Below are 16,590 nucleotides of genomic sequence, written 5' to 3' on the forward strand. Positions count from 1 at the left end.
TACAGAAATGAAAACTGCTTGTGGAGTGATTAAAAACCAGGCCTCCAACAGGCAAAAAAAATGTGGTTACTGTTTACCCAGAGTCAGAAAGCCATTTTGAAAATGTTCTCTCTTTTTTCAGCCATTTCAGTTTTCATATTTCAAAAGTGATTTGGCCTCCCTAAAAACTCTTCATTGTTCCTGTTGTCTCTGAAAGGCACCCTTCTCTCTGGGCATCAGGAAACCAAGTTTCAGACCCACTGCAGCTGGCAGCCTGACCAGCAGAGTGTCCTTGGGCAATATCTTTTCTCACTCTGGGCCTCAGTTTCCTTTTATATAAAATGTGGAGTTAATTGTTTTTGTTTTTGTTTTTCTCTTTCTTATTTATTTATTTTTTTTTTGAGACAGTTTTGCTCTTGTTGCCCAGGCTGGAGTGCAATGGCACAATCTCGGATCAGCACAACCTCCGCCTCCCGGGTTCAAGCGATTCTCCCGCCTCAGCCTCCCCAGTAGCTGGAATTACAGGCATGCACCACCACGCCCAGCTAATTTTATATTTTTAGTAGAGACAGGGTTTCTCCATGTTGGTCAGGCTGGTCTCAAACTCCCGACCTCAGGTGATCCGCCCGCCTCGGCCTCCCAAAGTGCTGGGATTACAGGCGTGAGCCATCGCGCCCAGCCTTATTTTGTATTTTTAGTAGACGGGGTTTCACCATGTTGGTCATACTGATCTCGAACTCCTGACCTCAGGTGATCCACCCACCTCAGCCTCCCAAAGTGTTGGGATTATAGGCGTGAGCCACTGCACCCAGCCACCTCCATATATATTTTTAATTTTTCTTTTAAATTTTTTGAGACAGGGCCTTGCTCTGTCACCCAGGCTAGAGTACAGTAGTGTGATCATAGCTCACTGCAGCCTCAGTCTCCTGGGCTCCAATGATCCTCCTGCCTTAGCCTCCCAATTGGCTGGGACTACGTGTACACACCACCATGCATGGCTAATTAAAAAATATATTTGTAGAGATGGGTCTGTGTTGTCCAGGCTGGTATCAAACTCCTGGTCTCAAGCAGTCCTCCTCCCTCAGCCTCCTAAAGTGCTGGATTACAGCTATGAGCTACAGTGCCCAGTCATCTTCCATCTCTTTAGTCTGTGCCATTTTCCCCTTGTTGGTGGATGTCTGCATCCTACAACTTCATCATCAAAGCCTTAAACTATGGCTGAAGCTGTAAAGGTGGGATTTTAGGTAGGGATGGGTTGGAAGAGTTAGGTGGGAAGGAGTATTGGGGCCAGCCTCAGTTTGCCTGAAATCCCCCCTAGGTCACAGTCTCATCTCCCTGGATGTGAGGCTGGCCCCATACCATTTGTAAAACAACCCAAAGACTAAAGAGCCTCCTGTCAAAATGAAATCAGTATGGAATCCTCAATGAATAAGAAGTCTGGCTTTTGATATAAAAAGCCTTGGTTTGCCAGGACAATTTTTTTTAAATGTCCTAAGTTGCGATACTCTTCCTCTTAGACTATCTAAACTTTTTCAAATAAAAGCCACCTCTTCAGATTTTATTTCTGCCAGAAGTGAGGCAGGGTACTGGACCAAAACTCACATGACAGACACTATTCATACTCAAAATAAGGAGCACTGACAAGAGAAACTCAGATTTACTTTAGGTTGCGGGGGAACTTCTGAATCTGAGTGACGGTGCAGTAATTTGGAGGGATCAGCTTTGGGTGTGGGATTGGAATCTTAGAAATCACACACACTGATTTCCAATTTCCCTACCATTAAAAAGTGATTGTCCTCTATGCACTGCCTGCCCCAACTCCTTGGAACAGCTGGTTGATTCTAGGTCCAGTGCCTACTGACAAACCACAGCAGAAGACTAAACATCTGACACTATGCTCTCAGCAGGTTCAAAAAATCTGAATAACTTCCGAAATATCCAGAAAATCTTGGTGGGAGAGTTTCATTAGTTAGCTTAGTAAGTGCTTGACATACAAAACAGAACCTCCCTGAAAGGCGGAGAGTGCCCTGGCTCACACTCAGCTCAGGACGACTCCCTGCAGAGTGGGAGGAGGTCTGTGAAGAAGGGCTGGGGAAGCGCTCATGCAGAGACCTCTGCCTTGTGATGCAGAAGCAAGGAAACTGCTGTCAAAGCAATGGGCCTTTTCCCTCCTTCACATCCTATACACGGTGCACATTTTCTCTGATCTTTACTGTGAATTACCTGATCGCCCCAAAGCCCTGCATCTAAATTTTAAACAAGCATGCGAAATGCGCAGCTCCAGCAACCCGGACTCCTTTGTTCCTTCTCTGAACAGTCTCCAAAATCCATCTTTCTTTTGTTTTACACTTGTTTCAGTTAAAACCATTCCATTTTATCTCTGATTCATGAAGTGCCCCAAAGCTGGGACAATGAAACACAGCGTTAGAATCCCACTCTTCTCTGGAAAATGGAATAGCAAGGAAAGGAAGTCTCACAGCCCAGGCCCTCTGTCAGGAAAGTGGGAATTTCTTTGTTCTGCCTTGATTAAATGGCTTTTTCTGCCCTACTGCTGGGGAACGTGAAATCATCCACCAGTTACACACTATCTGGCCATTCATACCAAGACAGTCCAAAGAGAAATCGTTCACTCATCTATACAGCAAAAATTACAGAATGTCAGGCCTTTTAAGCAACTGGACTAGACAAAAAGTGTTTATAAATATATAATTTTTTTTTTTTTGGTGTTGGGGAGAGAGGGAGAAAAGGCAGTGAAGGAGTAGGTAAAAGCCTTGCCACGTAAATCTTGAAAGATGTCCTTCAGCTTAAGGATCAAGTCCAAACTCCTCAACACGACAGATGAGGAAGGTCCTCTGTGATATGGCCTCTGACTCCTAATGCGGCCTCACTTTCCTGCCCAGCCCCCAGCCTCCCCTGAACCTGCCCTCCTCTGCCTCCCTTCTTCCTCTTCCTCCCCTTGCTGACTCCTCCTCATCCTTCCTGAGGTGGTTCCAGCCACATCTCCTCCAGGAAGCCTTCTCTCCCACCCTAGTTGGGAGAGAAAACTTTCTCCCTGCTCTCCAGCTCTCTCCGGGCTGCTTAATGGCATGGGCACCGGCTTTGAGGTCAGTCTCCCAGTCCCTAGCACAGGGAACACTAAATGTCTGTGGAATGAGTCACAATGCTGGTAAACATAGGATGTAGTCCTTAAAGCTAAAGTTACAGAATAAGATAAAACATGAAACCTCTCAATGGGCTCCTCCTTGCTGCTCAGGAAGCAGCTGGAGGGAAGGCTGCTTAAGAACCACAGATTCTTCCTGGGCGGACTTTATGGGATTCCCTGCCTCTGAAGGGCATCGGGAAGATAAATGAGGTTGCATTTATGAAGTGTCACCTCAGATGCAACATACTATGTGAGGGCCAATAAGTAACTCATCAGCCTGCTGCTTGCGTGTGGCATCTGGACACTGTGCCAGGCTTCTGCCAACACCTCTGCTCACAAAGCCAGCCATTCTGCTTTGACGCTTGGAGTTTTCACTGTGCACAAAGCCACAGTAAGGGGCTAAATTTCCTAGAGGAAAGTCAGCTGCTGGAATCTGGAGGAGTAATCGTGTCCCACCATGAGAGGTACACAGCTAAAGGCACTGGCGGGGTGACATTCAATAGAGATGCTGGGGCACACAGAGGCAGCTTGGGGCCATGATTCATTCTCTAAGAAAAAGGCATGGAGAGGAATAATGCGAGGTAAGAGGAGAGGGGTATTAACTGGTTAATTTATTTCTTTATTTTGAAAGTGTCTGACGGGAAAAACAAGGATTATACTAAGAATGGCCTCAGCACCAACGAAAATTGTCTTCCCATCTCTACAAAACAAACCAAAAAAATACAGCAGGACCTGCAGCTCATATATTCAAGTAAGGTCAGAAAAATGACATTCTTGGTGAAAGCTTCATTTTATTTTATCCCCCCAACAAAACAACCTTTTACAGTCTGGTTTCTGCTGGTACTCAGAAGCTGCTTGTGAACTGGTGGGTTAGGCGAGAGTTCAAATCCAGGAGCAAAGGACTCCATCGCAGCAGTGGTTTAACAAGCTAAGAACACCCTTTTCCCAAGAAGCAACAAGGTCCCAACGGCCACAAAGGGTCTATCAATGTCAGATGCAAGCTCTCAGTTTTTGGGGGGCTTTCTGCTCTCGAGTTTTTATCATTTTGCATAGTTCAAACATAATGCCACAACTTTAAGGGCAGATGCTGGTAAGGGAAGATCTGTAGCTCTTCAAGTTTATTCTGTTCAAAACAAACTTATGTATACACACACACACACACACACACACACACCCCTTCCGTAACAGACAAACACTCCAATTCATGTGAATCATTAGAATAGTATTTGTAAAATACTTTCTCTTGTCACAGGTTCACATTCATGATCTCATTCAGTCCTTTCAGCAACACTCTGTGGTAGCCACTACCATGCTATTTCTCTTGCTTTAAAATGGGAAGCTGAGGGACTTTAAGAGGCTTGTGTAAGATCATCACTCAGTGAGTTGTAATGTTCAACAAATGATTAAAGACAGAAAATAAGAGTGTTAGGGGAACCATTTCTAGCTTGCCTTCCTCCTCCCTTTTCTACCTTCCCAAAGTGTATATATATTGAGTATCTGTTATAAGCCAGCAACAGGGGCACATCTTTATCTTAAAAACTTGTGAAATGAGGCCGGGCACGGTGGCTCATGCCTGTAATCCCAGCACTTTGGGAGGCTGAGGTGGGCGGATCACTTGAGGTCAGGAGTTCACGCCCAGCTTGACTAGCATGGTGAAACTCTGTCTCTACTAAAAATACAAAAATTAGCTGGGCATGGTGGTGGGCACCTGTAATCCCAGCTATTTGGCAGGCTGAGGCAGGAGAATTGCTTGAATCCGGGAGGCAGAGGTTGCAGTAAATTGAGATCGCGTCATTGCACTCCAGCCTGGGCAACAAGGGCAAAACTCTGCCTCTAAAACAAACAAACAAACAAAAAACCTTTTGAAATGAGTAGTTAGGAAGTTTTTTTGCTTTGCATTGAGTAATTGAGTAACACCAAGGTGATGGACGATGGATGACCACATCAGTGTTTCAGAGAGTCTATTATCCATTTTGAACAGATCATTTAGAGCTAATGACTTGGGAAGTGTGGAAAGAAAAATATATACCTTGTAGGTAATAAACAAGTGCTAGAAAAAAAATACACTTTTGAAAAAAGTCAGAATTCCAGATTTTCATTCCATCATGATTGCACTGGCTCTGGGAATGCAATTAGCTGCTAGTTTTGTGGGGCTGATAGCTCTAGGGTAATTCCCATCAGAAGAAACTTCAGCCCCATCTTTGCCACTGTACAGGCTTGCCTCCACTTTTTCCAGTGCCCACATTTACCTCTCAGAGTGCATCAACAATTGTCAGGACCTTGGAAGGTTCCAAGACATCTGCAGAAGGCATGGGGCTCCACCAGCCTGGCCGATGCACCCCAGAGATCCTTGTCTACCAAGTATGTACCTTGCCTCTTGCTCTCTCTTTTTCTATCAAGAAAGTGTAAATTTGAAGGAAGAGATGTCTGAATGAATGAGATTCAGGGTATCTTAGGGGAAGCAGGTAAACTATCCACTGCACTCAATGACTAAAGCTTAATACTGCACTCAATGACTAAAGCTACTTCAAACTCTAGCGTTAGCTTCCCCAACCAAGTAAATTCCAAGAGTGCCTCTCTGTGTGTGTGTGTATTACACACACATACACACATACAGACACACATTGGTGTAAATGGGTCATGTGCCAATCTGCAGTGGTGAATTAATAACTTTTTGGTTAATCACCTCAAATCTCCCATATCAGACACTGATGGCGTTCAAAAGAAAATCAAGGGACCTGCCTACATGGTTCTGCTTTCTAGATGCTTCTGACATCCCTAGATGGAGGATTAGAGAGTGAAAAGGGCAAGACAATGACCTGAAAAAGTAAGCAAGACTGTCAGTGTTGAAAGGAGCCATGTGGACTATCTAGGACAAATGCCTCATGTCACAGAAGAGGGAACGAGGGCTTCTCCAGTCACACTAGGAGGCCGCAGGTGCTCTCTGGCTGCCTCTGACTCCTGGGTGAGTGCTCCCCACTGGCCCTGCTGCCTCTTCAGAGTGTCAAGTGTGAAGCACCATGAAAGGTGCTCAGGATTTGAATCAGCTAGTGGTACACAGATTGAGAAGGGAGGGGTTCCACATTTGAGGGTGAATTTAGAAGGGCTGCCTCCCTGTGCACAGGATACATTTTAGTCACTTTTTAGGCTTTATTAAAAGCCTAAAAGCTTTTAATGATTAAAAGCTCACCATGTGGTAGGCATGTGCAGGGTGGTTTACATTTATCATCTCAGCCACTCTCTGAGGTAGATATTGTCATCCCCTCTTCATGTCACACTGCCATAAAGTGGCAAAACTGGGATTCAAACCCAATTGCTACCAGTGTGCCATGGTGCAGTGGAATCTGTGCTGGTAACTGCCATCAAGGCACAAGTACTCAGTCTGGGCTGGATTCCATCATCCACAGGTGATGCTAAGTCAGTGCTGTCAAATGTATGAAAATATGGTAGCATGGGCCTTTGTCACTGGCTGCCCAGCATCTATGCCCCCTCTTTCAGGGTAATATTACAAACTTCTTTCAGGACCAATCCTTTCCCCATGCCAAACTATGTGAGTTGATTGAGAGTGCTGCCCCCCAACTCAGCGGCAAGGATTGGTCCTGATGAGCAAAGCCACGTCCTGGCTACAGTGATTGGTTCAGGATGGGCACATGACCCAATTAGACCAATCAAATATTAGGAAGCACTTCCTGGGGCCTTCTAAGAAAGCAGCTTTATGCTCTTCTGAGAATGCTACGAGATGTTCTCTCTTCCTATCGCCTTGAGCAGGGACAAACTGCAGGAGCTACTGGCAGCCATCTTGTAACCCTAAGGATGGCCAGTCTTAGAATGGTGTGCAGTGTAGAGGAAAGTGGAAAGTAACTGGGTCCTTGGTGACATCATTGAGCCTTGTCTGAAGCCAGACCAATGTTTGGATTTTTAGTTACCTGAGATAATAAATTCTCTTTATTTTTAAGGCCATTTTGGGTTGGGTTTTCTGTTACTTGAAACTTAAAACATTTTAAACTGATGCAAATGGGTGAACCAAACTGTGTATCCACAATCCATGATGGGTGTTTTCAGCCAGCAAATGCTCTGACCACTGTGTGCATTGGTAACTCTCATTCTGCAATCAGCAGTGGAGTTTCCACTCATTCCCTTCCATCCAGATTATTAGAAATAGTCCCTCTTTAGAGTGCAAAAATATGCTGAGAGGATGAAGAAAAAATGAAAATGTCTTTGGCAAGTCATAAACTACTTCCCACACCTACTTAAAGTTTAAGGACTGCTTTAATACTCCATGTTTAATTGTTAATTGAGAATTTAAAAATCAAAAATGCCAACTTTGCCTTCGATGAGATGGAAAATTATGCTGCTGTAGAAGGTAACATAATGTAAAACAGCCAACATTACCAAGGCACACAAATGTTTTTGGTATGTAAAATTGCTTTGTAAAATATTTGCTCCATCTGCTGAAAGCGGCAAAGACAATTTTCCCTTGATAGCTAATGGCCCATTTCGGCTGTGTGGCAAGTGATTCGCTGCGGTGGCGGCTCTCATTAAACAGAATGGTGAAAATGCGGTATATAATTCCATACTTATGTAGCATTATCCACTCGCTGCTTCTTGAGGAGTCTGTCCCTCATTATCTAGGCCTCCACCTTGCACCAACATGCAGGCCTAGCAGTTGATTTGACTCGAGAAGCGTTTTGTCCAACTGAGGCACATATGTTGTGCCTCCATTCCAAAGCTCAGCGCAACTGCTTTGCCCCCGACCACACACACTAGAGAGGTTCATTCCCTTTCAACTTTCCAGCACTTAAACTGCTGTTTCTTTTTTCCCCTCACCACAGGGGGCTGTGGTTTTCTTTCTAAGCTCACCCCATGCGCGCTGCATGCTGGGGGTTTCAATAGATAAAGATTAAATGCTTCTTGAAATTCGTAATTGAACTTTGCACATACACAAAGGCAGGAAAATTTTTCCCCAGGACAAAATTGCCATCATCAAAACCCCGACAAGCCCCATCCTTGGTTCATGGTGTACGTGAGGGCCTGCGATCCTTTTCTTTCAGGAAGTTGTTTACACTACTCCCGGAATTACTTCGACATCTGCTAAAGGAACAATTAAAGATAAATAATCCAGGGTGGTTTACAAAAAGAAGAATATGTTCATGGTTGGGAAATGATATTAAAAAGTAGTTACAGCAGCAAGTGACTGGTGTTTTAAAAATATTTTTAACATTGGAAAATGGTTTTAAGGAAATTATATTAAAATATGAGTGACATCAAGTAAATACACATGCCTGTTCTAAAGATCATGCAATATTTTAAAGCAGAAACCATGTGGTTTTAAAATCAGCCATAAGTGGAAGTAGCCATAATTATCATTACTGGTAATGGAGTCTTTCTTTCCAGTTAGAGAAATATCGCTGGTTGAGAAAATTGCATATGCTGATGAAAGCTCTTTAATTGAAAATTAAAAACAAAAGGAAACACATGTGCCCTTTGGACTTGATTTTTCATTCAAGTAGTGGGAGAGAGGAGTGAGTCTGTGGAATGAAATGAGACACTATCGGGAGAATTTATATTTTAATTTTATGCAAAAGGAATGGGCAAGCAGCGACCTTTCTTTATCAGAGTGAAGAGCTGCGCCTTCTTTGATATTTCCACACATACAGATGCATACACTTGAGGCAGATGTAGTAGCATTATAGATTGATTGTTTTCTTTCCACAGACCGTGCTCGTTAAAATACCAGGATGGTAAATCAGTGAATTCCAAAGTCAGAATTTTTGTTGGATCTGGCACAGTGACAGGAAAGTCTGAGCCTTCTCAAGGGCATCCCTGTCTCACCGAGGGGCACCAAGGACAGACGACCAGAAGCAAATGGCGCAGTCACCGTCAGAGGAGAGTAAAACTCATTCTGAAACCGTTCCAAATGCCCATGCCTGTTCTGTGGTTTTCAGCAAAGCAGACCTTTCCAAAAGACCTCCAACGGGGACTTCCTGGATGTGAGAACACTAACCAATTCTCGTTCCTCTCATCTTTTGCTTTATTCCTTCCTTCCACGCTGTTATTGCGAAAAACTGGCAGTTAAATTCAATTGATTCAAAGTATTCGGGATCCATATGGCCGCCAACCCTGGAGCTGAAGCGGCGATAGCGCCTCACTGCTGTTTTCAAGCATTTGCCTCTCCTCCAGTCCCCAGATGGTGGGAGTAACATTTAAACCTCCTTTTCTCTGCCTTGTACAATAGACCTTGGCACCATTTCAACTGTTTACTCCGGTAATTAACAGCTCTGATACCACAACAATTACAACTCCTACACTCGCACCACAATAATGCTATGAATTAGTGAGAGCTAATGGCTGGAAGGTAGAGTGTTTCCAGACTGTGAGATCTGTGCATTTTTAGAATAAAATAAAAGGTACAAACAGCACGCTTGCAGTAGACAATGATTACCTAGTAATTAGTTTACACAAAGCTTCCTATTTAATGGCAAAACACTGTAATTAACGTGTGACAGAAAATCAAAGGGTACTTTGTAAGCATATGAAAAATTAACACTGCAGGCCCATAGCTTTATGTACTGATTAGAAGCATATTAAATCAATAGGACACACAAACCAACAGCTTGTGTAGCTGATTATTATAGGTCCTCAGAAGGGGTACCCTGGCTTTCATTTCACTTGGGGAGGCAATTTTCCTTCTCCTGTCATCTTCCTCAGGCACAGAGAGACACCTCAAACTCAACCCTGGCAGCTTCATGAAAATACCCACTGAACTGGAAGAAAACATTCTAAGTCATTCTCGGCGATAAAGACAAATATGTAAATGATTAAGACTTTCCAATGATTGTGGTGACGTGCTGCTACACTAATTAGAAAATACACCAACTGGAACCAGAAAAGAAAGCCACTGGGTTGCAATCTTTTGGTCAGAATAGTCCCTACTTCGTCAAGCCTCTTTATTCAACTCAGAGAAAGTTCAAATAAATTGAACGGTTTTATATTTCTAAATGAGAAGAAAGCAGGCTGCTATGAAGACTTATTCTTTCCAAGGCACTGTCTGGGTAAAGCATAGGCTGGGAACAACTGGATCAACCAACATTCTGTATCTTCAACAGCCACAACCACATATAATGATGGCTAATGGACATAGACAGCAATACCTTGGAAGCCCACCAGAGCCTAAAGAACCTTCTAAATCACCAAAGAAAGATTAAGTTGTATGTACTTGTTCAATGTTACCTGTATTTTGTTGTAATACAATTTTATGGTAATAATAATAGGTAGCATTTCTTAAAGTCTTATTATGTGCTAAGCACGCTGCTCGCCAATTCACAGAATTTTCTCATTTACTTGTCACCACTTCCCCATGAGACAGGTACTAATCTCTCTTTACAGATAGAGAAAGGGAGACTTGGAGAGCTGAAGTAATTTGCCTATGGTTATCCCCCAGGAAGCATGGGAGTCTAACCTAGGTGTCCCTGGCTATGGTACCCCAGGAAATCAGACTACCTCTTAGCTACCCTGAATGACTAGCCTGTTCCATCACTCATTCCGCTTAAAAGGCAGTTTACTATGTCAACCTGGAATAGGAGACTAAAAAAATTAAAACAACAACAAAATATTTGGTTGCTTATTTTTTTAAAAACAGGGTGTTTCTGCTTTTAGAGATAGGAGTCTTGTTCTGTCACCCAGGCTGGAGAGTGGTGGTGCAGTCATGGCTCATTGCAGCCTCAAACTCCTGGGCTCGAGTGATCCTCTTTCTTCAGGCTCCTAAGTAGCTGGAACTACAGACACACAGCTAATTTTTAAATTTTTTGTAGAGATAGGGTCTTACTATATTGCCCAGGCTGGTCTTGAACTCTTGGCCTCAAGCCAACTCCTACCTCGACCTTCCAAAGTGTTGGGATTACAAAATATTACAGGAGTGACCTTTTAACTGCACTGAGCTAAAAACCAGGGTTTTAAATGCTTACAATATTTTTAATGCTACATCTGATTGTGAAGGTGGGCTACTCCAAGCTTTTTGGGAATTTACTCCAAGCTTTTTGGGAATGATACTATCGTGATCATTTTAGTGAGCTTGTAAATTGAGAAAGGCATTGAAATTGATTGAGAAAGGCACTGAAAATCTGTCATTCCCATGAACAATCAAAGGGTGATGTCTAAAATTCTCTCTCATCACCCATGCACATAACCAGGTATGTGAGGCAGTTGGGTTGCAAGAGCTGAATCTAGAAACTCCCAGGCAGGGCTCCTCCTCGCCAGCTCTGAGGTGTGTGTACTGATGGCCCCCTACACCTCCCAGTTTGCCAGCTCTTCTGTCATCTAGGAAAGGGAAGAAATTTGAGACCAGTGGCCTCTGTGTTCCAGGAATATTTGTGTTTCCCACAAATCTCTGGAAAGCAGAAAACTTGCCACAAGGGCAGCACACGGTATGAGTCACAAAGGCAAGGACCTGCGGGAGAACACTTGTCCAGGACTTTCAAATAAGAAGGTCTTTCCTAAATGTACTTGGCTCAGTGTGGCAGACGCACTGGGCTAGCAGCAGTCAGATGTGGGTTAAAAGCAAGGCACAATCATTTATTAGCTATAAATTTGGGCAAGTCACTTCTTAAGAATAAGTTTCTTCATCTGTAAACAGAATAGTAATACCTTCCTTATACCTTAAATTGGTATGGAAGTAAATGAGTAAAAACCTCAGGGTTTTTCTGAGTTTAAATGAGACAATTCAGGTAATATGCTTAGCACAATACCTGGTACCCAGTAGGTACTCTGCAGTATTTATGATGATGATGATGATGATGATGACGACGACAAAGAAATACAAGGAAATGTCAACACCTTAACAGTGTATTCATAGATCTACAAAATGTTTAATTTCAGTGTTCTGGCAACAACTAAATACATAAAGATAATCTAAGAAGTCAAGATTTTAGCACATAAAAATAAATATAAAAACAAGTGAACAATAATCATTTATATGTAGTTTCATGACTAGAAAAAAGAATAACCTAGATTTTTTTCTTAACCTAGAAAATCTAGATTAAAAAAATATAAAAATCTTGTGCTTTTGATATAAAACACAAATAATAAGGACATGAGAAAAGAATATCCCTTGCTAGTAATCAAATAATAGCAATGAGAAGTTGGATTTTTAGATCTAAAATAAAAGTGCAAATAGTTCATAATATCCCTGATGGTAAGGTTGTGATAAAACTAGTATGATTATTCTTTGCTAGGTGCCTTGGAAATTGGTACTATCTTCTTAGGAATATGGCAATATGTAACAAAAGCCATAAAATATTCTACTCCTGGGTCCTTCTCCTAGGGAAGTAACTCAACAGAGGCAAAAAGAGGTGTATACAAAAACCAAATATAAAAACAAACAAATCTTTCCTCCCTCCTTCCTCCCCCCGCCAAAAAATGACAGCTGGAAACAGCCTAAATTTCCAACTTAGTTGAATTGTTTAATATATTAGAGTTCATCAATATGAGAGAATATTATGCACCTGCTAATTGTGAAGACTATGTATAAACATGGAGAATATTTAAGATCTGATGTTTAACTAGCATATACACTATTATTGTAGCTATGAGAAAGAAATACTGCATATTTAGAAATCAATACACAAAAATGAAAACAACTATGTTTGGGGAAATGATTATGTACTTATTTGGTTAAATAGTTTTAAAATCTTGTTATATTTAAACTTTTCTAAAAATGATGTGATTACAAGCAGTGGCTCTTTGGGATCACCTAATAAATACCTACTAAATTCCACACGGGACAACGAGCTCTGCCATCCTGCAATGGCTCCTATGACCTAGTTCCAGGGCCATTCTGAATGGACAGAGGTCTTCACAATGGAGGTGGAGATGCAGGGAGTTCTATGCCATGAAACGGTTAATGATTCTCTTTTGTAATTGTGTTTTCTGTTTGCTGCCTTAGTTCTAAAAGGAGGCAAAACAACTGTAGTTTATTCTACCTTTTCTAGGCATAGTTCTTCTCTTACCTTTGTGATCCCTAAATTAATATAAAATGTCTAATTAGGGCCGGGCGCGGTGGCTCACGCCTGTAATCCCAGCACTTTGGGAGGCCAAGGCGGGCGGATCACGAGGTCAGGAGATCGAGACCATCCTGGCTAACACGGTGAAACCCCGTCTCTACTAAAAATACAAAAAAATTAGCCGGGCGTGGTGGCGGGCGCCCATAGTCCCAGCTACTCGGGAGGCTGAGGCAGGAGAATCGCTTGAACCCAGGAGGCGGAGCTTGCAGTGAGCTGAGATCGTGCCATTGCACTCCAGCCTGGGCGACAGAGTGAGACTCCACCTCAAAATCCCGAGTAGCTGGGACTTGTCTAATTAGTTTTTTTCCTCCATTGGTGATCCCCAAATTAGTATCAAATGTCAAACAAAGTAAACCAAAGTACAAATAAAGGTAAAACTGCTCTTGCAAAGGGCTAAAATAGCAATGTTTACTAGAAGCATTCAAGAGCCAGTTCAATTTCCTTTTTCTCATTAAGTGGTAAAACAGTAATGCCAAGACCACATCCCAGAATCTCCAGGGTAACAGAGGCCCAACGAAGGGCTGCACAGAGAAACTTGAAAGTGAACTGGCTTAGTTCTCTACACACAGAAATTGTTCTACAAAGATCTCTTGCAAAGCAGTGTCACCAGTAGCATCACTGCCACTAAGCCAATGACCCAGGAATTGAGGAAAGGAAAACACCCATAAAGAAAAAAACAAAAAAAAGCCCCAAGGACTGGTACCCACAGTAAATGTCTGCCTGGGTCTCCCTAGACTGTCTTAGGTGAGTTCACCCAGGAATGTTTCTCTCCATGTTTGCCTTCCTTTATTTAAGCCTTTATTCCTCCTAAATGAAAATAAATACCCCCAACTGGGGAACGGGGAGTTTGGAGTGTGTGCAAGAGTGTGGATTCATTAAAACTTAACGAGCAGAGTACTTAAGTGAATGAGTTTACTGGAACTTGTTGGGGGAAGTAGGTTTTGTTAGCTGGTAGGATGAAGAGAATAGGCTTGGTACCAAGTCACCGAGAAAAAATGATAGAGTTGTGTTCTGTTTCCATTTTGGCCATCATGTAACATTCTGCTTTTCCTAAAAATCACCTACATGTCTCTACTGATTTTTTTTTTAATGGTGACTACAACTTCTCAGCATCTGCTGACTTCAGGACTATTTTAATTCTCAACTATAACCAGCCAGATAACTCTGGTTCCAAATTACATAGTGAAAAAAGAGATGACTCTTTTTTTTTGAGATAGTGTCTCACTCTGTCGCCTAGGCTGGAGTGCAGTGGTGTGATCTCGGCTCACTGCAACCTCCGTCTCCCGGATTCAAGCAATTCTTCTGCCTCAGCCTCCTGAGTAGCTGGGACTACAGGTGTGCACCACCACCACCGACTAATTTTTTTGTATCTTTAGTAGAGACGTTTCACTATGTTGGCCAGGCTGGCCTTGAACTCCTGACCTCAGGTGATCCATCCGTCTTGGCCTCCCAGAGTGCTAAGATTACAGGCATGAGCCACCACGCCTAGCCAGATGATCTTTTCTCTTTTTTTTGAGACAGAATCTCGCTCTGTCACCTAGGCTGGAGTGCAGTGGCGCCATCTTGGCTCACTGCAAGCTGCGCCTCCCAGGTTCATGCCATTCTCCTGCCTCAGCCTCCCAAGTAGCTGGGACTACAGGCACCTGCCACCACGCCTGGCTAATTTTTTTGTATTTTTCCAGTAAAGATGGAGTTTCACCATGTTAGCCAGGATTCCTGACCTCAGGATCCACCTGCCTCTGGCTCCCAAAGTGCTGGGATTACAGGCGTGAGCCACTGCGCCTGGCCCGGCTGATCTTTATACTAGACACTTGAGTCTACACTGAATCCTGTCTACATCTAAAACCAATATCTGCATAAGATGAAAGAGAATCTCAAGAGTTCAAACTTCCATAAACAGCACTGTTTTTAATCTGTTGCCTACAACATACCAATGAGAAAAATCATGGTATCGTATCATAAACTGCTATGCAAATGATGCTATTTGTAAGTATTAACATAATTTAGTGCTTACAGTCATATTCTCATTTCTAATAATTCTCCCAGAATGGAGTCTTTCTCTGGACTCTTAGCCTGCAGGATAGTCTTTCATCAAGAAGCTGAAATTTTTAATAACCTGCCAGCATATGTTTTGTATGTGCCAGGCTAGGCTTGATGACACAACATCTTCATTATCAAAAGAAACAGGTCTACAAACTGTAATAGGACATTAAAACATGCCTGTGCTCGTAAAGTAATGCTTTGATGTCTAAATGTGCACCATTACGATGGTCTTCTGGAACAAAGGAGAATTCTAATCCTAAATTCTCAATAGCTACACTCAGTGGAGGCTGCAGCTCACCTCCACTCCGAATATGATTTCACTTTGAAGGCAAAAGAATGTCAATAGGCTCCTACAAAAAAAAAAAAAAAAAAAAGAGGCACCTTTTCAGAACTACTTTATTTTTATTTTTGGCTTCAGATCATGGCTAAGCACTGGCTTCAGACTGTAAAGAGATTTCCAAATAATTATATTTTTCTTGTTAAGTTTTAAAAAATGATTTAGATAGATTATTAATTATTCAAGAGCTTTCCATTTAATAACATTAACAACAGTGCCAAATGTATTTGGTGCCAATTAAAAATGCTACGGTTTAAAATAACTGAAATTTAAATAATGCACAGTGAGGCTTCTAAATGCAGCCAAATGTCAGTATTTAAAATATTTTTTAAAGTCAAACATTTCAAATTTATCATAGTCTAATGTCAACAGAATTCTTTAAAAATTATTGATTTGAAATACTGAAGCCAACACATACTTTGCACATTAACACTTCAATGTTTTAAATAAAAAAGCCATATTTTTATGGTTTCATCTTAACAATGTTGCTTTAAAAAAAGAACTATACAATATGAAATAAAATCTAGTTCAAAGAGAATATAAGGGAAATCTCTATGGGCCTCAAAATTAAATACATTTTCTTTGTTTTATATTTATCTAGAAGAGTAATTCATTTTAGTATCCTTTAAATAATATGTAAAAAGCTGGCCATGACAGGTACTGCATTTAGTCCATTTACTGATGGAAGGGAGGAACGAAGCCCAGAATAGATCATGGGGAAACCAGTCACATTTGTCAAAGGGAACTCTCTCTCCTGACTGTTCTCTAGATTTATTCATCACTCCACTTTCCAAGAATAATGTGGTTCCCTCCAGTGTGCCCCTCCCTCTCTATCACTTGTGTCTTGATTCATATAGTTCCGTAGTGGGATGCGCAAAGCAGACGCAAATCACTTTGCACAGCCCACTGCTATGTATGCTGGTAGGGAAGGAACCAGTTAAGGGAATTTGTGTTGAGATTTTCCTAATCGGTTATGCTTCAACCAGCAGGTCAGCCAAAACAGAGATTTGGGATTAAGAGAAGTTAGGCAA

The 16,590-nt window shown here is 42.1% G+C and overlaps 1 protein-coding gene and 1 long non-coding RNA gene across 7 annotated transcripts in view; one reads left to right on the forward strand and one right to left on the reverse strand.

Moving 5' to 3' along the window:
* The window catches only part of IQCH (IQ motif containing H), a 257,954-nt gene that overhangs the window by 80,995 nt on the left and 160,369 nt on the right, over positions 1-16,590 (reverse strand). The window lies entirely within an intron of this gene.
* On the forward strand, positions 998-12,108 carry LOC101014291. The gene is made up of 2 exons (XR_001905255.3): positions 998-3,702; positions 8,837-12,108. It is a non-coding gene; the product is annotated as an uncharacterized LOC101014291 (long non-coding RNA).

The sequence above is a fragment of the Papio anubis genome, chromosome 7 (assembly GCF_008728515.1).
Source record: "Papio anubis isolate 15944 chromosome 7, Panubis1.0, whole genome shotgun sequence".
Taxonomy (NCBI): Eukaryota; Metazoa; Chordata; class Mammalia; order Primates; family Cercopithecidae; genus Papio; species Papio anubis.